This window comes from Peromyscus maniculatus, chromosome 2, assembly GCF_049852395.1.
Source record: "Peromyscus maniculatus bairdii isolate BWxNUB_F1_BW_parent chromosome 2, HU_Pman_BW_mat_3.1, whole genome shotgun sequence".
Classification (NCBI taxonomy): domain Eukaryota; kingdom Metazoa; phylum Chordata; class Mammalia; order Rodentia; family Cricetidae; genus Peromyscus; species Peromyscus maniculatus.
The window spans coordinates 97,876,810-97,900,155 of record NC_134853.1 but is presented as its reverse complement, the minus strand read 5'-3'; the positions used below and the strand labels follow the sequence as shown (position 1 = coordinate 97,900,155).

At 37.3% G+C, this 23,346-nt stretch overlaps 1 protein-coding gene across 13 annotated transcripts in view; it reads left to right on the top strand.

The window, feature by feature from the left end:
* The window catches only part of Ptprd (protein tyrosine phosphatase receptor type D), a 2,233,434-nt gene that overhangs the window by 1,569,295 nt on the left and 640,793 nt on the right, over positions 1–23,346 (top strand). For all 13 annotated transcript variants that reach the window (XM_015999923.3, XM_076564405.1, XM_076564406.1 and 10 more), the window contains one exon: positions 10,738–10,776. The gene's annotated coding sequence lies outside the window, so the exon portion shown is untranslated. The remainder of the gene's footprint in view (positions 1–10,737; positions 10,777–23,346) is intronic.

Sequence of the window (23,346 nt, the reverse complement as noted above, 5' to 3'; positions counted from 1 at the left end):
TCTTCTGGACATTTCTTCCTGCCTCCTAGCTATGGATATCTTTTCAGAGCTATGCCCAGATGTACATAATATTACCTGGAACCAGAGAGCAGTCATAGTATCTACCCTCGTCAACATTTTTGCACCATACCTGCCCCTTTCATCTACTTTAGGTCATTCAAATGAAGTTCCTTCTGTTTTAGTGTTGCTGGGAATTAAGAGTTCAAAGGCAGGCTGGCGCCAGTGCTGGGAGCTGTGTCAGCAGGGACACAGCAATATGCACTATGAAAAGCAACTGCAGCTTTGACAAGCTGCAGCTATTTGCATTCCTTGTTTCAAAAAGATCACTTTCAGTATGTGGAGATGGCGGAAATGGATGCAGTCATCATTTGCAGGGCTTTGCTGGGCGGTGGCAGCTGGGGACTCTCTCTTCTCATCTCCTACAACCCACAGACCCTCATGCAAAACAGGAGGTAAAAATGCCATTGTCCTTAAAATAAAACTTGACTGTGTAGCTACATATTGTGAGATTTTTTTTTTAATTGGGGGAAAAACTTTTTGTAGACAAAAGAATACAGGAATTCAAATAAAAACTAAACAGACATGGAAAATTAGTCTTTCTCATTAATGATTGCAAATAAAGCTAAGTCTTCAGATACATCAAATAGTCACATTGTCCTTGAGGGAAAAAATGCCACTTTAATCTTGACATTCTACTCAGCTTTCTTCATATCTCTATGAGACATATTTCATTTCTTCAATAACCCCTAAAATGTTTTTATGAGTTCTTTTCCCCTAGGCACTTCTTTATATGTCCTCTAGTTATTTGGGACCATATTTTGTCCTCGCTAAAAGTTTATCTGCACACCCTTTTCAAAAAAGGATTCATGCAATGATAAATATATGATTGCAGGATCCATTATTTCATGCAACTAATATATGCTATTGATTTTTACTGAATCCACACTTCCATTTATACATTCATTAAGTAATGTAAGTTGATAGCCTAACAAATGTCAAGTTCCTTCTAAATATTAAGAATGTAAATAAATATATTGAGGACCTGACAGATGACTCAGCAGATAAACACACTTGTCACCAAGGCTGGCGATCTGCGTTCAATCCCCAGAACTCACACAGTGCAAGGAGAAAGCTTCCAAACACTACCTTCTGACATCCTCACATGTCCCCTGGCATGCAAACATGATCATACTAAAAAATAAATAAATAAATAAGATAAGATAAGATAAGATAAGATAAAAATTTTAAAGACATAAATATTAATAAGTTCTTTCCTCAAGGCCTTACATTTAAGCATGGGTAGTAGACATAAAAACATGACTATAAATTATAATTTATAATTTGCAGAATGCATGAAAGATTCATTTTTAAAGACCTCTAAATATTGCTGCCTCACTGACTGAATAAATGAGGGTTGTATTGTTATATAACAGGAAAGGCCCTGGAGAGCAATAGCGGATAAAAACTGGTTGGGAAATGATGCAATAGGGACATATGGATTTGGAGAGCACCATGACTCCCAGCAGTCCAGGTCCATTCTTCTTGCTGGCCTGTCCCTGAATCTCCTTTGATTGGCTGTTTCCTCTATGCATGGTATCTTTTACACATTAAGGGCAATCCTAGAATGGCAGCCAGATGGAGAAAAAAAGGCATTCAGCTTTTGAACCAGACTTGGTATATACTGAAAAGATAATAATATTAGTCTGTCAGTGATACATACTGACTGAGGATGCAGATATTAAGTGTACAGGAAACAATAAATCGTCTGATGCTCTTCAGGGGACGTTTATGGTATAGGTGTGTTTGACAGAGAATGAGAAAAGACAAACATCTGCAGGAAAGCCTCAGCGTGGTTCATGAGAGGCAAAGGCACAAAGGTCATGGAACATCTGTGGAATCTCATGTTTCCTGGCTGTGGACTATGTTTCTGCCAGGTTACATGTTGATGCTAGATAATAAAATTCCATACGCATCCTACATGCCTTTCTTAAAACATTTTCTCCTCTTAGCTGATTTTCCTTCTTGATTTTTTTTTCTTCTTAGGCTCCATGATCCTACAATATGTTTTCCTGTTTTTCTTCTCATTTCCATGACTGATGAATTTATCTTTGTACATCATTCTCCACAAACCATTAAATGTCTGTTTTCTCCATGCTCCAACAAATCATCACTTGAAATTACGCTATCATCCTAGAATTCAACATTCAGTTCTACCAGTGTCACTGCAGATCTCTGTTATGAGCTTTATCATTTCCACCCTCCTCAACTCCATGACCATTTCACCAAAGACTTAAAGTATCTTTAGTTATGGACATGACACCATCACATTAGACTTAGCCATTGACCTGCTCCCTATATTATTCATTCACTGAGGGGCTAGTCCTCTCCATAACTGCACCCCTACAGTGTATTCCAGGACTAAAATCTCTGTAACCAGGTTCTGCCATCAAATTCTACCATTGTCTTCCCATCTCCTTCCTGTAGTATCTAGATATTTAGTTCCTTCCTCCATGCTAATCACTCAAATTAATTATTCTGAAGGTCTTCTCTGACACCATGTCTGTAATAGTAACAATCTAACATATGCTTTTTAAAGGAAAGCAGCCAGACACACAAAAAAGTAGATTTTGCTATTCTATCTCATTCTTTGAAATTGCACATCTCAATTAAGAACAGCCATATCCACACAAATAAATAAGAAAGCATTAAAATTTGTTTTCTGAAATGTCACATTTAGTCTTGTTTGAAAAGAATAAATGAAATACTAGAAATACAATATATCCACATTAAATATAAAGTCAAGATAAGCTGGTATAATTTTGTTCTGAGCTGTGTTTGCATGAGGAAAAAAATGTGAATGTTGATATCTAAAATATAGTGAAGATAACAGGATTGTAGAGAATATAATTTAGTGAAGTCCAGCAAATATTGCATAATTACTTTATCCATATAAAAGATTGCTCAGAAACACATTTGGGAGATTTAATAAAAGAATATGTTAGGAAAAGTGATTAGATAAGGAATCTCCAACCTCAATTTGTGATAGAGTTCTGTATAGTGACTCCAGATGTAAAAGCTCTTGCCACAGAAGGATAAAAGTAAGGGTGGGTTGCATGTTTATACACATGAGGAGACTATGATGAGATTTCACACAGAGGATTACAGATTAAAGTAATGAGTCCCGGTGTGAAGGGTAAAGAGTTTGAATGTGTCCTATATTTCCTCCATCACAAGGGATCTGTGTATGAGTTACTAACATTATACATAAGATAGAAGCAGTAAATAAGCTAAATGGTGGTTGGTTTGAAGGACATGACTCAATAAAATATTATGAAACCATATTTTAAGACTAACAAAGCAGATCCAGCTTAAAAGTATAAAACAATAAAATATTATTTAGTAAAACCCAACTTTTAACATGACCAAAAATTCATCTTCTCCTTCTGGCCCACTTCTTCCGTTATAACCCATGTCATCTTCATTGCATTTGATCAAATTTACCCTTCGTTCCCCGCCAAGAGCCACACCTCTCACCCCTTCTAACTCCCTGTCCCTTTTTCTATAGCTCAATTATTCCAATTTGTGTTGTTCATAAACTCATGGGTGTAGGGCCATCTACCAGAGCATTGTCAACCTATCAGGAGCCATTTCCTTAAAAAATAGAATAAAAAATAAAAAAAAAAAATACCTGGGTCTCCTCCCTCTTCCAAAACCATCATGTACCAACAGTTTCTCAGTTAGGGGTGGGGCCTCATGAGCTCCTGGCCCCTCAGGGCTAACATGTTGAGAAGTTCTTGTGTACAGCTCTTACACAAGCACACAGAGTTACCATTTCACAGGTGTAACAGTCCCATCTTACACAGAAGACATTGTTTCATTCCAGTCCTCCCCAGCCTCTCTATCTTACAATCTTTTCATCCCTTCTTCTGTGATGGTCCCTGATACTGGACGGCAGAGTGGTAATAGATGTCTCACTTATGGCTGAGTACTCTTTTTTTAAATTTAATTTTGTTTTCATTTTATATACCAACCATTGTTCCTCCTCCCTCCCCTCTTCCTAACCCTCCCATCACCCCCATGCTACCTCCCCCATTCACTCCTCATAGCAGGTAAGGCCTCCCTTGTGTAGTCAACACTGGCTGGCATACCAAGTTGAGACAGGACTAAGCACCTTCCCCCTGCATCAAGGCTGAGTAAGGCAACCCAACCCATAGGGAAGGGGCTCTAAAAAGCCAGTTTATGTTTCCGGGATGGGTCCTGGTCCCATTGCCAGGGCCCCCACAAACAGATCAAGCCACACAGCTGTCACCAGCTGAGCACTCTTAAGATATGAATTCTCTCCACTTTGATCTGTTGTGGGTTTTTGCATTTACCACTGTCAACTACACAAATAAACTTCTCTGATGAGGTCTGAGAACTGCACCAATCTATCAATATAGAGACACGTTTATGCTATCTCCATTTGGCAAAAAAAAAAAAAAAAAAAAAAAAAAAAAAAAAAAATAGTAGACTCAATCCTGGAGCCTATGAGCTAATCTTTGACAGACTGATAGTGAGGCATATGCTTCCTCCTGTGGAGTGGATTGTGATGCTTGAAGGGGCCATGACACAGCAAACAGCATAAGAACCAGCATTAGAGAATGCAATTGGTTAGCAGTCCCACACTAATGACTAAAACTTCATCAATATCATCCTGTTAATGTGACTGATGCTACCATCCAAAAATTATAATGATAATAAACTAATATAAAATAAATTATAAAAGTAAGTTTAAATGTCTCTTAAATTTAACCATTCTTTTTAAAGCATGGATGACTGCAAATAAAATTCAAGCAGCTCTCCAATGTGCGGGTCCATTCTGGGGGATGTGTTTTGCATGAAGCAACTATTGTCAAATCATGAGTCAAACCTGAAAACTGTGTGTAATAAAGCTGTTTATTCTTCTGACAATGAAGGTTATTGCTAATCTAGACACAAAGAAAGGTTTGTGCAAGGAAACAAGCTCTAACCTGGGTGATCATCACCTTTGACAATTTCAATGCTGGCAACAAGGAGCAGAGGTGCTGAACCATTTCAGGACAGGCAGCAGATACTGGGAGGGGAATGGTGAGGTGTAGTCAGAAACAACACTTCGAAGAGCTCCAGACACAAAAGATGCCAGGGACAATGGCAGGGAGCAGACAGTCAAATCAAGGGGAAAGGCACACCTTGACAGGAAATGGGCACTCAAGCAGGTGAGGATCGAAAGCAAATCAGGAGCCATCATCAACTTTGGCCTTCGAGGATGAAAAACGTTAATATTATGGGTAGCAATGAACACGAAAGCGCTAAACTTGTACAAGAGCAAGAAACTGGACTTAATGACTAACTTCCTATATAATACCTTGACAGCAGAACTCTGTCCTGAACTGATGAATAATTAATATGCTGGAGCTTTGTTGGCCCCCTTCTCCTTCTGGTCCCAGTTGCTCTGTTGCTTTTCTGTGGTTAACGCCTCTGGTGACAAAAAGCCTTATATAACCTAAGAGCTGCCAGCACCTCCTCTTCCACCCTCTCACACCTGACTATTCTGGTTCACTATCTCCAACCATCCTGACCATATTTGTATTCACCAAACACCAAAGATTGTCCATGTATCAAGTTTACATTTGTATACCCTTTCTAGAAATCTCTACTACTTCCTCTGTCAAGACTGTCATATCTTACCACAGATAATGACCCTTTAGTAGAAACTTCTTGATTATCCATTGCACTCTTTTATTATCTTCATCGAATTAGTTATATTCAAAACTTTCCATCTACCCATATCTCTTGTTTGATGACTTATCTGTCATCTAGCTATCTATCCTCTCTTATCTATCTATTGCCTTTGTTGTTACTGCCCATCTAACTATCCTCTATTATCTATTATTGCCTTTGTTGTTTACTGCTCATCTAGTTACTCTCTATTATCTATTATTGCCTTTGCTGCTAATGCTTATGCTTATGATTAGCAAATCATCTTTAGCAAGAAGAAACTGGCTATTTTTCTTCAAACTGAAATTCCTAGTGTCTAGAAAAGAACTCATGGTATATGTTCAAATATAATTGTTGAACAAATGAAAATACAATCGATATTAAATGCTAAACATCCATTATAATTTTCTAAATTTATACTTATTCTGAAAGATTCATATTTCTTTCTTTTCACATGTGTCATATTGTAAAAACAACTGAATTTTTGAGAAATTGCTTGCTTATCATCATGTGGCTAGTAATGTATTTTCAAAGCTCTTTTCACTCACATATGTTGCTTATCAACTCCCAAATTGCTGTGAGGTCACATGAGATAGCAAACATTGTAATCCACAGTAGCAATACATAATGTTTTATTTTAATTGCTTTTGTTGGTAGCCTACACTGCAGCTGTTGACATTCTTCCTGGTTCTACATGTTCTTGAAGCTCTGGACTCTGTCAAGGAAAGAGGATGCTTATTGTCAGGGTCTCTAGGAGTACACATAAAAGTACATACTTACACATGAGCTCGCTTGAGATTTTACTAGTGACTAGCTCTTGACCTCAGCAGAGTCATAGTCTGTGAAATGATGTCTTTAATCATTATCGTAAGAAGCACTTCCATGAAGGCAGTGACTTTAGCTATATCATCAAGGCCTCTCTTAGTGAGCAAATGAAGATAAAGTTTCCTTATACTGTCTTGATTTTGGGTATTAATAAACATGATGATAGAAAGATAGATAGATAGATAGATAGATAGATAGATAGATAGATAGATAGATAGATAGATAGATAGATAGAGACAGAGAGAGAGAAAGAGAGATTTAGAGGTAGATAGATATATAAGAAAAAGTAATTATATTCTGAATAAAGTATACTAATATAAACAATGCAATAAATTAATAAATTGAGGGATAAAATGCAGTTTTGATGCAAATTTCAAGAAAAGTGGACTAAGAAAAATAATCACAAACTTTACTTCAATTCATTCACCTACTCATACTCACCTCTGTCCCGAGTGGAAGTAAGAAAGTATTTAACTTTCTCTTGGGTTTCAGTTTCTTGTCCTTTAAATGTTAATATCATCATTGGTCATCTTAATCCAAACTTCATGATTACAGTTAATATTACTAACTCGTAAAAAGCTACTACAATAATATCAGAAAACATGTGCTTGGAAGGTGACTAAGAAGAGAAAAAGCTAAGACAATCATTTTAGAAGCTAAAAATTATACAAATAAAAGTAGAAGAAACACAAATTATTCTAATATAACAGACAATTTTGTTGAATTATGAAAAGTTACAAATCAAAACAATAAACTGTTGTTTGCTGCCTGGGATGGTAGACACTCTTGTGTCTTGCTAGTAGAGCTGTTAAGTGTTATAATTTTATGGAGTATAATTTGGCAACATATTATATTTTCTGTAATTTAGTATTCAGAATTGTCTGTTCAGCAATTCATCCTAAGAATTTAACCTTGGATTCTTACAAACATGTAACCTTTAGGACATATATCACAGGACGACAAAGAATCAACAAGAACCATTTTGATTGGGCTAACTAATTTGCCCTGTCCATAAAATTAAAGTTTGAGGTTGTCATGCAGCATCTAACAATATTTGGGAAGCTGACAACAAAAAAATGCCTCATCATTTGGAAATACTCATGGGCTTGAACATAACAATAAGAACACCATAGCATTACTCATTTTATAAAGTATATGAGTGCATAGAAAAGAGACTGAGCAGCCACATACTATTCCATTTTATAGATCAAGAAACAAAGTTTAATAAGCAAACATAATTTCCCACTTCCAGGGATGTTGACAGTCAATGGGTGCCAATAAAATCAAGATTCCCAAGGATTATTCTAAAACTGATAAATTAAATCTCTTTAAAAAACACCACACTAAACACAAAACATAACTTCCTTTTATAGTAATGAGCTGCGGTTTTAGAGTTACATGCTCTGTTTGTATCATTGATTTCTATCAGTACATAAGAGTTCTCAGTTTGGGGTCACCACAATATAAATGTGACAGCTATCATTAGCAAATCCTGTCACAGTTTGTTTGTTTGTTTGTTTGTTTGTTTTAATTCAGTCTACCACAAAGAAAAAATACCCAAGTTGTATGAAGTGTGTTGACTTCTTTGAAAATTTTAACAAAGTGCTATATTTAAATTCTATATTATTTTACAAGTATTTGTGCAAAATATTGTGTATCAATGTATATTTTCCTTGCCTTGCTACATTGTAGATACCAAAGAACACGCACATAGTTAAAATCAGTTTCTGTCTAATAAAAAATTCTTTGTACCTTCATTCTGGCTATGTGGGAGATTGGAGAAATGGGGCCAAATAGTTGCGTCGGGTAGCATTCTGACTCTGGGTTCTTCAGCTGTTTCATTCAATAACCTATGTCCTCTCTCCATGGTAGCCTCTCTCCCTAGGAATGTTTATCCAACTTAACATTTTCACTGTCTCACAGACATTTCAAAAAATATGTTCAAAATTGAAATCTACTCAAACCATATTACGGTCTAAGTCTGCAATATCTCAGGAAAAGGAGAGATCATGTTCAGGAACCTAGCTACCATTCTTGTTTCCTTTTTCTGCCTTCCTTCACACCCAACACCTCAGTCAGCCTCTTTTTTGCACTTAGTATCAGAAACTTAGCCAGAGCCCTCAACCTCTACATCAGTGTGGTAGTCCATACCTACCTACAGAATGCCACCCCACTTCTGATCCTAGGCTTTGTAACAGTTAAGAAAAATTTTCATTCATTTTACACATCAATCAAAGATCCCCCCTTTCTTCCTCCTGCCCCCCAGCCTCCCCCTCCAAACCTACCCCCCACTTCCCCACACAAGAAGGCAAGGGCCTCCCATGGGGAGGCACATCCAGTAAAGGCAAGTCCAAGCCCTTCCTCCTGCCTCAAGGCTGCACGAAGTGTCCCATCATAGGTAGTGGGTTCCAAAATACCTGCTCATGTATCAGGGATGGATTCTGATCCTACCAGTAGCCAGGGCGCCCCCCAAGCAGATCAAGCTACACAACTATCTCAGTTTTGCAATGTAACCCAATCTGGTCTTGAACTCCTGACTCCCATCTCAGGTTTCTGGGTGCTGGAATTATAGATGTATGAAAACATGCCCAGCTACAGATGTTCATTTAAAACAAAAATTGCAACTAACTTTATCAATGATTTGGTCATGCAAGGCATGTTCTGTAGTAAATACAACAAATGACATGCTTCTACTTCTTTGTTTAGAGTGATAAAATATAAATATTATTCCATAAGTTACAAACTATTTGGTGGGTGTGCATACATGTATATACCTATTAGGTCCCATAGGAGCAAATAAATGTACTCATCAGCTCTACAAGTTCCGTGATGAGTCTTTGAATGTCTACCTCCTCCTTTCCCCACTCATGGCTACATTTTCATTTATTTTCCTTGTCCCATTTAGATCAATTGCTATTTTCCAAAAATGTGCAGACATAGAGCTTATGAGGTGGTTCGGGTGGTACTGTGTCCTGAACACATGCCCCAGCACCATATAAACCAGGCCCGGTAAAAATATCTGTAATCCCAGCACTCAAGGCTTGAAGGCAAGATAATCAGAAGTATGTAAAAGGTCACCCCTGATATATTTGCTATATTGCAAATTCAAGGTCATGCTGAAATATAAGATAATATGTTCACAATGTTTTCTAAAGTGTGGAGTATCTCTACTTCCCAAACTATTCAAAGTCCAAATTAATTTCTCCATTTTTACTACTAACTAGAAGCCACAGTGAACAGGTATAGCTAAAAATCATTGTAAAGAGACAAATGGCTGTTCTGTTTGTGAAGAGGCTTTTAGATTATAAAACTAAACTCCTGAAACACTAATACTTTCATTGATTTGTAGTTTTCTCAATCTTAATGAAAATTACATTAAGAGTAAATTTGTGTTTATTCTTTTTTAATTTAAAAATATTTAACTATGTGCATTCATCTGTGTGTGCATTTATGCATGTGACATGTGTGTGAAGGTTAGAGGACAACTTGCATGAGTCAGTTCCCTCCTTCCACCATGGGGGTCCCAAAGATCAAACTGAGGTCTTCAGACTGAGTGAAAAGAATCCATACTGACTAAGCCATTTCACCAGTCCTTAATTAAATTCTTACCAAGACTTTTCTTCAACCCAGCTTTGAAGTTTAAATCTCTCTCTCTTAACATTATCATCATAATTTGGGAGATTCTGTCTTTTTAGAGAACTAGTGGTGTTACTCAAAGCAACTCAGTGATTGTTTTCTGTATTCAACAACAATAATAATAATAATAATTTTAATCTTAACCAAAATTTACAAGGCAAAGAATATTCCTTTTCATAGAATATTCCAAGAATTTTTCAACACAAGTATTTATTTAATAACAATGATGGTTTTATATCATTAATTTCATATTGTATATAATTTATGTTGCCAAGCACACAGAATACTTCTGAACTATATTCCTCTTCCCAGAATAGTCAGAGCAAGTTTTGCTTCTTGTTGCTTAAAAAGGAATGTTTTAGATTGCTCTTTGCAACAGTAAGTGTGAAGAAAAATGCCATAATACAACAAATCTTGCTTCTCCATAGATTTTGACATTTTCCACTAGCCAGGCGCTATAAACATGCGTCACCTAAATGAGCAGTTTTTAATAGCATCGTTTTCATGTTTTAATTGTTGTCACATTTCTTCTTTGTTTAGGGAGAAGTCTGGTGAGCACCCGAGGGATCTAAATAGCAAGTAAGATTTCAAACATCCTGGTTTGGGCCCAGCTTCCAAGTTTCCTTTGTTTTATTATTTAACTGTGTCTATTTCATAGAGTGGGTTATGGCTTCTTTTTTAAGAGTGTTAGAAGTTTGATTATGTAGGTTGAGAAATAAAAATGAACTTTCAATAATTGGAGTCTATTTAAAGTCTTAAATATACATGAGTTTTTTAATGCAATAAATAGATGGATATAAAGAAATTACAGACAGTGAAATTTCAAGACATAGTGTTTTATTTGCAGGAGGAAGAATGAATTTGTAAGCTTTTGCAAGGTAATTTCTTTTAAACCATATAGAGACTATTCTGACTTCTCAGTGGGTTTAGAAAAAAATCTGTTCCATGTGCTAATATGACTTCTAGCACAGAGTCTGGACAAACATCCTACCCTACATCAGAATGAGCTAGGTTGGAACAATGAGAGAACCATTGGCTAATGAATGAACTAGGTTGGAATGACGAGAGAAACATTGGCTAATGAAGATAGTAGAGACAGCACAACAAACAGACAGAACACATCAGTAAGGACAGAGCTGAAAACAACAGGAAGAAGAAATGGACCAGTGTCCATCCAAATCAAGAGAGCCAAGTAAGCAGTAGGTTACCCACTCCTTACTGTGGACATAGGGAACAGTGGTATAAAGCCAGACTGAACTAACCATAGAGAACAGAAACTGGAGACAGGGTATACAATAGATTGCACTTGAGAGAAAAAAGAAAGAAAATATAATTTTTTTTAAGAGAGTAGTGAGAGAAAGTTCTTTTTAGGTTTTGCTATTTCACTTACTTGACAATTTACTTCACTGAAACTGGAACACAGAATCTTTTGCAAACAGAAGCACTGAATGTATTTATATACTTTGTTGAAAAAAAGATTCTACTTACCATGTAATTATTTGATGTTTGGGGGAACCTTGGCTTGTGAACAGTTTGAGCCATGTTTAAATGAGGGAGCTGGTTCCTGAGTTATTCCTGATTTCTCTTGTGTTAATGTTTCTGCACTCAGGAAGTCACTGACTTCTCCCAAAGTTAAAACCATGTATCTCAAAGCAGAGTGAGTAATTAAAATACAGCTCTCTTAGCCGGGCGGTGGTGGCGCACGCCTTTAATCCCAGCACTCGGGAGGCAGAGCCAGGCGGATCTCTGTGAGTTCGAGGCCAGCCTGGGCTACCAAGTGAGTTCCAGGAAAGGCGCAAAGCTACACGGAGAAACCCTGTCTCGAAAAACCAAAAAAAAAAAAAAATAAAAAATAAAAAAATAAAATACAGCTCTTGTTCATAGAAACCATATTTAAACCATTCAAATTTACAGTCATAATGATTCGAATCACTTTTGTACTCAGCGATAAAAAGCCCTAGAATTACACTGTAGTTTTGCTGTAATTGCTATTTGTTGACAAAGGAAGGGTTAACTGTGGTGCTGATCTCGATTGATATCTACAGATATGCCAAGGAAAGTATGTAAGTGAGGTTTACTATTCCAAAGAACAAAGCATAGGCATTCATCAACATAACTTGCTTTTGTATTGGGATAAAAGCACAAATAAGGAGAGCAGTCCTATGCAGAAGCACTTAGGGACTATGATGAGGTCTATGTTTGTTGCTGATCATGGGTGTGTAACTACAATGTCATGTACTAATTTTTAAAAACTGGTAGTAGTAGTCAACAAGTATTGGGAAATGTTGGGTTACTTATGAATCATACATATCCACTGTAAGTCCACTACTTTCTATAATAACCATATACCATAACCATGGACGCTTCAGCTGGGGCAGTAAAAATGTACCCACTGACTCTCAATCCAAAATACTGAAAATCCCAGAACTACTATAAAACCCACTTTCTAGCCGGGTAATGGTGGTACATGCCTTTAATCCCACCACTCGGGAGGCAGAGGCAGATGGATCTCTGTGAGTTTGAGGCAGGCCTGGGCTACAGAGTGAGTTCCAGGAAAGGCGCAAAGTTACACAGAGAAACTTTGTATCGAATAACAAACAAACAACAACAACAACAACAAAAAAGCCACTTTCTCCTGGTCCTAAATGTTTTCACATTAGAAATGAGTACAGAGTCACATTCTTACAGGTTTTCTGTGGCATTTTAACAGCTATCACTCTGAAATATATCACTAGAATATCACTAGGAGATATACTACGGAGACTAGCATTTCAACACCCTACAAGCACCTGCCTAACTGTCCAGCAGCCATAAAACTGGCCTTGTCAGAGTTTGTGCAAATGTTAGTACTTGTGATTCAATTTTACCATTTTAAAAAGTTATTTTTGGGGAGTTAACCCATAATGCAAAAATCTTTAGTCATCACCCTCTTGGTGCGACGTCTGGAGTACAGGAAAATGTTTTCAGGCTCATAACAACCTCCAGCTGCTAATCCTCAAGTTTCTCCAGTGGGGTGAAAGGAGGGATCTCTCCCCACATTTTACCAATGCTAGCCTAAGTGTCTTCCTTATATTGTCTCATCTGAGCCTCAACTAGATCACATAATAAGTAACTGATGGTCTGTTTTTAGATGAATCTCAGAAAACCTTAGAAACATAACTGGTACAAAGGGGAAACAAAGCTGGAACTTCTTCCTGAAGTTAGGAGGGAGAATATCCACTTGCATTGTGTGAATCCTGCAAAGCCATCTCCTCCTTCCTAAGATTGTCTCTGGTGTAAACACAGCACTTGATAGAAATAACAGTAAAGTTAGCTTGATCTCTGTCCAACTCTCCTGTTATTACCATAGATAAACAGACTCGTTTCCTCTTTAGAACATTCCTGTTAAAGAATTTATATAAGGATAGTAATGTTTCTCTGGGTTGTGATCTCTTCATTTTGTGTACTCACGTGTGTATCCTTCACACTCTTCTAACACTCAATTCAAAGGCAAAATGTGCCATTGGTTCTTTTGTGGGGATACCTACAATAGGAATGTGGTTATTGAAGCATACTTGAGTTTTACACAGAAGGAAGTTTAACTTGCACAATGGCAGTACATGTTCATCTAGATTATAAGAATTTAACATTACCTTGGGGTCAGGTAGGAGTTTTATTTAAAAATTGTAGACTCTACTCATTAAACCTAACTAAAAATTCTTTCAGCAAGACACAGCCACGGGCCAAGCCATTGTTTATTTTGCATTTCCTCTACTTTGGGTCACTGTTTTAACTTTACAGAGAGCCTAAGGTTTGCATGTATAGCTACAACTGTTGATAAAAGGCATCAATGTGGCTGAGACACAGAAGTCAAGAGCTAAAGCGTGAAGACACACTGCATTCTGTTGGTGAAGCTGCTTAGAACTAGCACGTGATTCATTATACCTATACACCTCAACCTGGGCATCCACATTTTCAATGAGACTACTAAGCCTAAAGTAGTAGTATTTCAGTGGCAGGACCAATGGTGACAATGGCCTCTCCTTGACACCACTAGAAAGTGACCACTTGGGCCACTTTCTCATGGTTGTTGTAGTTAAGTATCCCCTGCTGTTCATGTTCCTTGTGTGTCTGGATCTGGGTAGAGTACAGTTCCCACACACTTGGGAATCATGGAGGATTACGAAATCTATACTTTCGTAGAACCACAAGTTTTATAGCTGGAAGAAATTTGGTACCAAAAGGGACAATGTCCTAAAAGTGAATCAACAGATCTTAGGTATGCTTGCAATGCACTGGGGAAATGAAGTGGAAGTTTGTTGCTTCTGCTCTGTGGAGAAAAGAAATAATCATTTTACATGGCCTATATTACCAGAGCAGGCAGCAAGTGAGGACTCTTCCATATTTGAGGCTATTATTAGGTCTGCCTTGTGAGTGATCATTCTGCTGCTATCACCAATGATCAATGATGAGACCCACCAATGTCAGTGCCACCCTATGGGAATTCCCATGGCACATTTATTTTCCCTGTTCCCAAGATTAGTTCTAGTGTTGGTGGCCTATACATTAATTATTGCCTCAGAAGCTCTGTCTAATGCATCAGAGTTGAGCTGCTTTTTGGTACTGAGACATGAACTCCTGTAGCCTCAGATATTAGTGGAAACATGAAGCAAAAGAATTGACAAGAATCTTCAAATACCATTGTTCAGCTTTTAAAAAAAGTATATTTTATTATATACATCCCTTTTTAAACTCCATTTCTTTCTATCTCTGTTAGTATGCTCTGTAGTGTTTTTCTATTTCATTCAAAAAGTTCAGACACCCAAAGCTTTGCTGAAATCACCCAAGACAGCACCAACAGTCTGCTAGAGATTCAGTGTAGATATTCAGGAATGTAGGCTAGTGGGTAGTGCACATGAACATGACACAGATTTCCTTTTAGCATTGCTGTTTTTTTGTGGTATTATGGGATGCAATTGCAAGAATATATACCCTAACATGGCAGAGAAGGAAATTCCTTATCCTGGAAAGCAGACTGACAAAGCATGCATATGGCATGGAATGTGACAAAGGTTTATAAAAATCGCACGGTTCTTAAATCTCACGTCTTACAGTCTGTTTTGTTCCCTGTGTGCTCTTAACATAGTCAGAGTTTCTTTTGCCTGAGTGTGAAAGAAAATGTCTTACTCAGTTGCTTCTTGTATTGGCCACTTGTGTTAGAAATCATTTATCCTGACTTCCTTAAGTATGTGGATTTAAGAAGACATCTCAGGGCACTCAGCCCCATGCTCATTAGTTATGTCAGTTTTCTCTGCAGTGCATCAAGTCACACAAGCTTAACAGCTAATACAATAGATATTCATCTTTTTTGTCAATTTTAGAACAATATTTTTAATTTATTCTCCTCATCCTGACCACAGTTTCTCCTCCCTCCACTCCTCAGAGCCCCTCCCCCCCCCCAATTTCCTCTCTTCCCCTGGATTCACTCTTCCTCCATTTCCCTTCAAAAGAGAGCTGGCCTCACAGGGATATTAACTGAACATAGCAAAACAAATCACATTAAGACTAGATAACACTTTCAAATCAAGGCTGGACAACCTGGTAGGAGGAAAAGGGTCCCAGAGCAGGCCAAAGAGTCAGAGAGAAACTCCACTTCCACTTTTAGGAGTCCCACAAAAACACCAAGTTATACAACCAAAGTATATACACAGAGGACCTAGCTCAGACCTGTACAGGTTCTCTGATTGTCACTTCAATCTCTGTGAGCTCCTATGAGCCCTGCCTGCTTAGTCGATTCTGTGGGCTGTGTTTTTGTGGTGTCCTTGAGCCCTCTGGCTCCTACAATCCTTCCTTTTATAATCAGTGTCTATTAGGGCTTAGTTTTCAGCTGCAGGCTTGACTGGTGATGGATGCACTGCCTTGCCCACTCTGGTTGTTACCAGACTGCCTTTTCTTTGGAAAGTGAGACTAAAAGCTTTGGCTCCTTGTTGGAATAGTCTACAGCTCCTCTCGGTTGCAGGCACTGCCTGAAATCCTCTGCCCTATTCTTCTCTCAGCTTACCACCCTGGTGTGAAAAGGCAATAAGGGAAGCCCCTCCCCAGTGAAGCACATTTCAGTCTGGACACCAAGATAGAAGGCATGAGCCACAACAAAGTCCCTCTGCCAGATAAGAATCATCACAAATACTGATGGTAAGGGCAGCCCTGAAATCCCAAATTAGACCTAGAATCTAAAGTTGCATAAAAAATCAAATATCTTACTGTGATCTTGCTAATAAAGATGTAAAATGGCTGTCACTATATCTGTAGTCTGTGAAATTGTCACCAGGCCACACCCAGAGTGCCTCTCTTTGTAAGAGCTTGAGTCTTTGGCTATGTAATGAATGATGCTATATTCTTGACTGCACTGGCATTGAAAAGCATTTGAACCCCCTTTCTCTCCGGGCGTATTCTGAGTCTTAGGACTTTGAATAATACAGTTGGCTAGTAATAAACACCTCATAACATGTGATATTGTTTGACTTGTGTTACCCACAGAGCTGATTATATACTGTGTAATTATATGCTGTGGTTATTATGTGTTTTACAATCTCTTTATCCATAGGTCTCTTTTCTCAAATAACCACTTAATTGTATAATATTTAAATCAAAAGCTCCAGGCTTCCTAACCTTCCAGGATGTGAGACTAATAGGCGAATTATAAGCCATTGCCCTAAGGAGCTGTGTGTTGAGATTTATGGAGCTATATAGAAAAGGGGAAGCTATGTCAGATGAGCCCTGAAAAACTACCCACCTTGTAGCCTCCAGAGTCATCCTAGAATAGACACTAATTCTGATGGCCCCTTTAGTCCACAGTTGTCATATTCTCCCGAAAAGAAGCACTGTATAAGGTAATCAGGATATATACTTTTAATAGTCTGTAACTAAAGCAATTTAAACCATGAGTACATTATGTATGAACTGAAAAAACATAGATTTTTTTTCACACACAAAATAACAAACTAAATGACTAAAAATTTCCAACAATCCCTGTTAGCTTCTCTAAAGGATGTGTCTGTTTTGCAATATGAAATTTTGCATATGCAATATGCAATGCTTGATTTCTGTTAGTCCAGTGGGGTAGCCAGATTTCTATTAATATAACAAATACTGAGATACTGGAATGAAAGGTCTATTTTGGCTCAAAGTTTTCAAGGTTTTAGTCTGTATTCAGTTGGTCATGATGCTTTCCTACTTGAAGAAGGCATTAAGTCACTTGCCAAGTGCCTTTGACAGAGAAAGTTATTCCCCTAGTGGCATTTAGGAAGCTGCTCAACTCATGACATCTGGCACATACAGAATAAGGAAAGAGCAAGAAAGATAAAGGCCCATGATCCCACTCTCCTCTTCAAGGGCACACACACAAGTGGTCAGAGGACTCCGACTAGACTCCATCTCTTAAAGGTTCCATCTGCTCCCAATAGTACCACAGGCTACAAAGAAGTCTTTATCATGTGGCTGTGGGAGGGGTTATATATGGTAAACCATTGTAGATGAATTAATCAGTATCTTCTCAAAAAGTGAGCAACTATTTACAGAGGGCTGGACATGTTTAAAGGAGAACAAAGCAGCCATGTTGTGGCTTGATGAGATGCAGTGTTATCAGAGCTTGGAAAGACCTGTACTTTTGAAGAGGGTCATCCAACTAAAGACTGACCTTACATATTCTGACAACTAAAGAAACAGAGAAACAAAGAGATGGAAAGATGGCACATACTTCCTACTCTTCCAGAGGACCAGAGTTGAGTTCTTAGTACCCATGTTGGCAGATTCACAACTACCTATAACTCCAGCTCCAAGGAATCTAATGCCCTTTCTGGATTCCACAGGCATATGTGAAATATTGTCACACAAACACAAATACGTAAAAATAAAAATAGTTCTTAAAAATGGACAAGAGAAATAAGTCACAGAACTATTTTCTTTTCCCTTATAATATTAATCTGTTAGTAGCTCCTGTTGTCTAAGTCATATAGAAGCACAAAGTAAATAATCCTCATTGGCAAATTCCATAAAGTCGAACTCACCAATCTTACAGAAGCAGGAGGAAAAGTGAAAATAGATCAGGAAGGGAGATGTGTCCATATATTCTGTACAATTTTGTCCCATTTCTATCAGAATTGAACTTCCATCCATAGCCTACTTTCTATTATCTGAACTGGTTACTTCCTTTTCTGCCTAGGGAATACTGGGAAAGAGTTCTGTTGCTTTCTTACATTGCTTTAGAAGCTACATCAATCATTTAGTTAGGTTTTGGTCTCTTTTCAGAACCATAGGACTTTCACAAAGCATTGCCGACATCTTTACTATACTTTCAGCTATTTGCAGTGGTTAAAAGAAACCAATAATGTACATGTTAATACAGGCTGACTAAATCCAAGCTCCTTCTGTAACTCCAAGTCTCCTTTAAAGGAAGGTTCAAGGCCATAAAAGTGCAGAATTCCCCCAAGGCCCCACAGCATCAGCCCCAGGTCAACCTAAATCTTCAGAACTCCTTAACTAAACTAGTCCAAAAATGGGAAGAATTTCTAAATATTGTTACAATGCAACTTTTTTTTCATTCTGCCCTTACTGTCTTTTGTGACCACAGCAACAGAACAAGAAACCAAAATGAACCAAAGCCATGACTTTCTGTCTAGATTTTGGCTAGGAAACTAAGCTTAGCTAATGCTGAGATATATGCCAATTCACTCCATCCATTCTGAGACTCCAAAAGCAGAACATTCAATTATTTCACTTGTCTGGCATATGGACACAAGGCAAAGTATGTAGAAGGAAAATGATTACATACAATTCTTTAGATTATGCTTAGATTACCAAATACCTTTCCATATTAATATATAGCTATGAGATCATCCAGAAAGAAATCAGAAGTGTAAAATTTTAAAGAAATTAATCCAAAAATCAAGAATTTCAAAATAAATGAGTGCCAGGAAGGCTCTTAATGCAAAGAGGAATGTAGATATTCTTTTGAACATAAGTCACATAGGCACCAGAACAAAGGCTAAAATGAAGTGCTCTTCTTTGGAAAAACTTAAACCTGTTTGAGAAAACATCTACATATAATGATTAAAAATGAGTATTTCATTATCTAAAGCCCCCTCATTAAAGCCTCAATCAACAAGCATCTCCGTCACACACATTGACACAAGATTCTGCACTGAAGCTTCCTACAGCACCAGTGGTTAAGGGGATCAGATATCTGAGAAGTAGCTATGACATCAAGTAAATCAAACACAAGATATGAATGAACCCCTTTTCAGGTCCATACGGGTCACAACAACAAGCTTAATTACATATATATAACTTTAGTATAACTTTTGTTAATTCAGTAGAGTACACTATTTTTCTATTCTGTAAAATGTTTATTTTATAACCATAAGAGTAAAAAGTATCCTACTACATATATGGCTTACCTATCCTGATATATAACTAGCTCCTAGTTAGTTTGAGGCAAAAACTCAAAGTTTTTAGTTTTAGTACTTCAAGGAGCTTCCTGACTCCTACAGCCTCAAATCGTACATTAATTGCATTTCTAGAGTTTGCGATTACTCATAGTTTTAAACTGTGAGAAACAGGTGAATACCTTTTAAATACAATTTGAGTGTTGAAGTTGTATACATCTCAAGAAGACTTAGCTACCATTCCTAACTTACACACACATGCACATGCACATGCACTTGAAACACATAATGCAAACATTACAAAATAGTCAAGCTCAACATTCTAAACTCAAAATGCATAGGCAATGAAAAGGGTGGTGATGAGCATAGGTGTTACTCTACTGAATTAAAATAAAGATGGCAGCCAGTGCTGTGTTAAATTTACTAGAGTGTTTCCTATTCACATCAAAGAAAGATTGGAAGGGAGGGTAGAAGGAAAAAAAAAGAGGATGGAGTAGAAAGCAAAGAAAATGAAGGGAAAAGGACACGTACTAAACAAGGAATTAAATTTTACAATTTAGTAAGGACCTTGTACTGAAAGTACATTTGTGATTAGTGTTTTCCTTTCAACATGATTGCTTTCAACATTCTGGAAGGGTGATGGAGACTTTTCCTTGTGGTGAATGGACAATCATTAGACATTACAAACAGAATTTCCTCTACCTAAGCTTCCAGTATAGATGAAGAAAAAGCTATTGGATTTGTACAGCTGCCTATGTGTAGCTATGCTAAGCATAAATGTAATTTATCCTTCTTCAAAGAACCATTTCTCTCCTTCTCATAGACAAATAGACAAATATTTCTTAAAAGGGAGAGGGGGATATGTATATATAGAGAGAGGGTGGAGTAAAGAGAAAAAGAGAGAATATATTCAGAAATGTCTGAGGCAATTTGAATTTCAGTTTGGTGTACTTCTGATTCCTTGCCATACTAAAACAGTGGAATTTTCCTTTAACTACCAGGGAAACTGATTTATAATGTTAATAACACTTCCTAAAATTAATAGACCATGAGCCAATGTTGACATAATATCTATTCCTAATTTCAACTTATAAACAATAGGTAGATTATGTAAATAAATATGGTAATTTTGGCCCACTGGGAATTGCAAATTTTGAGTTCAATCTTCATTTCAAAAAGCAGAGATAGAACTGTGGGGATCATTGACTTCAGAACATTAGCTTTAAAACTGAATATGTAAATTCCAAGGGAATGGGTAATTCTTGTTTTGTCTATTCCTCAGCATAAACAGACTTTTGTTGTGAAATCATATGTTTTGCTAATTCTAGAGGGAAAAGAACAATAAGAGAAAAGAAAGAGGTTCCAAATTTATAAATCATGTATCACATTTTTCTCATGGCCTTTCTAATGTAGGAGAACCCAGAATGATCATCAGAGTTTAACACTGTCATATGACATTGTCAGTGGAAATACCTGGGCTCTTTCTTTTGACACTAAATCCTCGTGCTTCAGAAATGACAGTGGAGGAAGTCTTCACTGAATCAGTTGCCCACTGCTTCATTCTAAATGAAGCAGCAGCTATCTTGGGGCTTATTGATGGGATCTGTCCTGTGGAGATTAAAAGTCATTCGTGATGAGCAAAATAGCCCGAGTAGCTTCATAGTAAAGACAATTCCAGGGAGCTATATTTTCTCGTCATCATTGCATGTGTGCTATTTTTCTCTTACAAGTCCAGTGAAGCAAGGCAGCTGGTCTACAGCAGCAGTCCAGCCGCTGAACAGTGAAAGGTATAGATTTGTCTTCTAGACATACCAAATTATGATAAGAAATCTCGATTTGCTTCTTTGAAAAGAAAAAGAATCTCTCATTTAAGAAAACGATGGTTAACCCAGTGAAGCTTGCTAAAATGTATTAGAGAATAATAAAGTGAACTTTATTAAAAGGCACCCTTGGGAGCAATCCCATCATGCTCTGCAGCTGAGAGCAGCAGAAATTGTTGCCCAGCCCTTCCTGTCTTCTTATACTTGGCTGTTTTGTAGAATGCCTCTTTACAGAGAATTGGGCAAGTGTAGCTGCTGCCACCTTTCTTTAGGTTTGCAGTCACCTTTCGAAATGACTAGTGAATTCAGTGGGTCACTAAGGACACGTGCATTCCATACTTGCTTGTGTTTTCATCACTTCACTCAGAGGTTCCTCCCTCACTTATGATACTGACAAGTTAATTACTTGTAATAGTACTGGTTATTCATTTAGTGCGTAGTATGCATAATATGCACTGAGCACCGCTCTACTTTCACTTACACCAGTTAGCTTCTCATTCTCACAGCTGTCAAGCAAGGTAGTTACTTTTTTTTATTATCATTGTCTTGGATGAAATAACTCAGATTGGATTTTGTAGATTTTTTAAGCTCTTTTGTATCATGTAGTAAACTGGACAGACTGAATGGCCAGAACCTGTTGTAACTGGTTTACTATTAAGGTCCACTAGTGAATTGTGCTAGCTCCTCTGTCAACCAATGAAAGCAGACTGGTCCTATGGTAAAGCTATGTGAATATTTTCCCAGGAACGTTCATCTACTCAAAGCTGTGTGTAGCTGGGGCTGTAAGATAGCATAGCTAATGAAGGAATGGATGACTCCAGCTAAGAGTGCTAACACCTGGCAGAAAATGCAAATGACGTAAACTGTAGCTCATTTTGGCTTCTCTATGTCTTGTAAAATTGAACAAGACTATCATTGAAACAAGCTCAGTTTGGGGTGTTTTTTTTTTTTTTCATTTTGTTCTGACCCACTTTGTCCTTATAAAAGTGTTTTGAATCTGATCTGTTGCTCAGTACTGCACACTTTTGGGTTCCTCTCTTCTTGCTCTACTAAAAAAAAAAAAAAAAAAAAAAATGAGGCTTATGGATTCCAGAGGTTAGATTTTTCAATCCTTCTCTTATATTTGGGCAGATTCCCCCCTCATACTTTAACTTGCAGTGTTGTTATATTTTCCAACTATAAACTTATTTTCTTACTGGCACTTTTCACCTTTTGAAAATGGAAATGTTCCATGTGGCTGAAGAATGTCAGGAAGTGAAACATTTGGGAAGAATTATATAGGATGCAGTCACTCTGGATCTTCATCATTTTAACCAAAAAGAGCCAAGCAAGAAAACAGGCACAGGATGGGATGTGCCAAAAGTTTAGGGTTTCAGAATATTTATAGCAGATATGTGATTTTGAATTGCCATGACTGCACAGCTCTAACAGGTCTTATGTCCAAATGCCTGAAATGTAGTTGAGGGATAAGAGTATTCAGGGTTTATGTTAGAGGATAATGTCTAAAATATTTGAAGTACAGCCTAGAAATAGTTTAAAGCCTTTTGTGACATGATGTTAAAACTTAAAATGGGTAAGATAATGTGTATGATTCTAAATTATAATTATACTAATAAACACATACTGATTTTCAAAATACAATATTCTTTGGAGTGTTTGGGGATAACAAAAGTTTTTCCTTAAAATATTTTAAACCATAAATCTGTGATGTATTAGGGCTCAGAGAAGGAAGGAAGATTTATGTAAGAAATATTCAATGTTGTTCTTTGCATTTCAGAAAATCTCCTATGGTGGAATTAGACTAGACATGAATGAGGTTAGGTTTATTTAGAAATATAACAACCATGAAACTAGAATTAAATTCCCTGTCCACAGAACAATAAGTTAACTGATAGTTGATTGTGGTC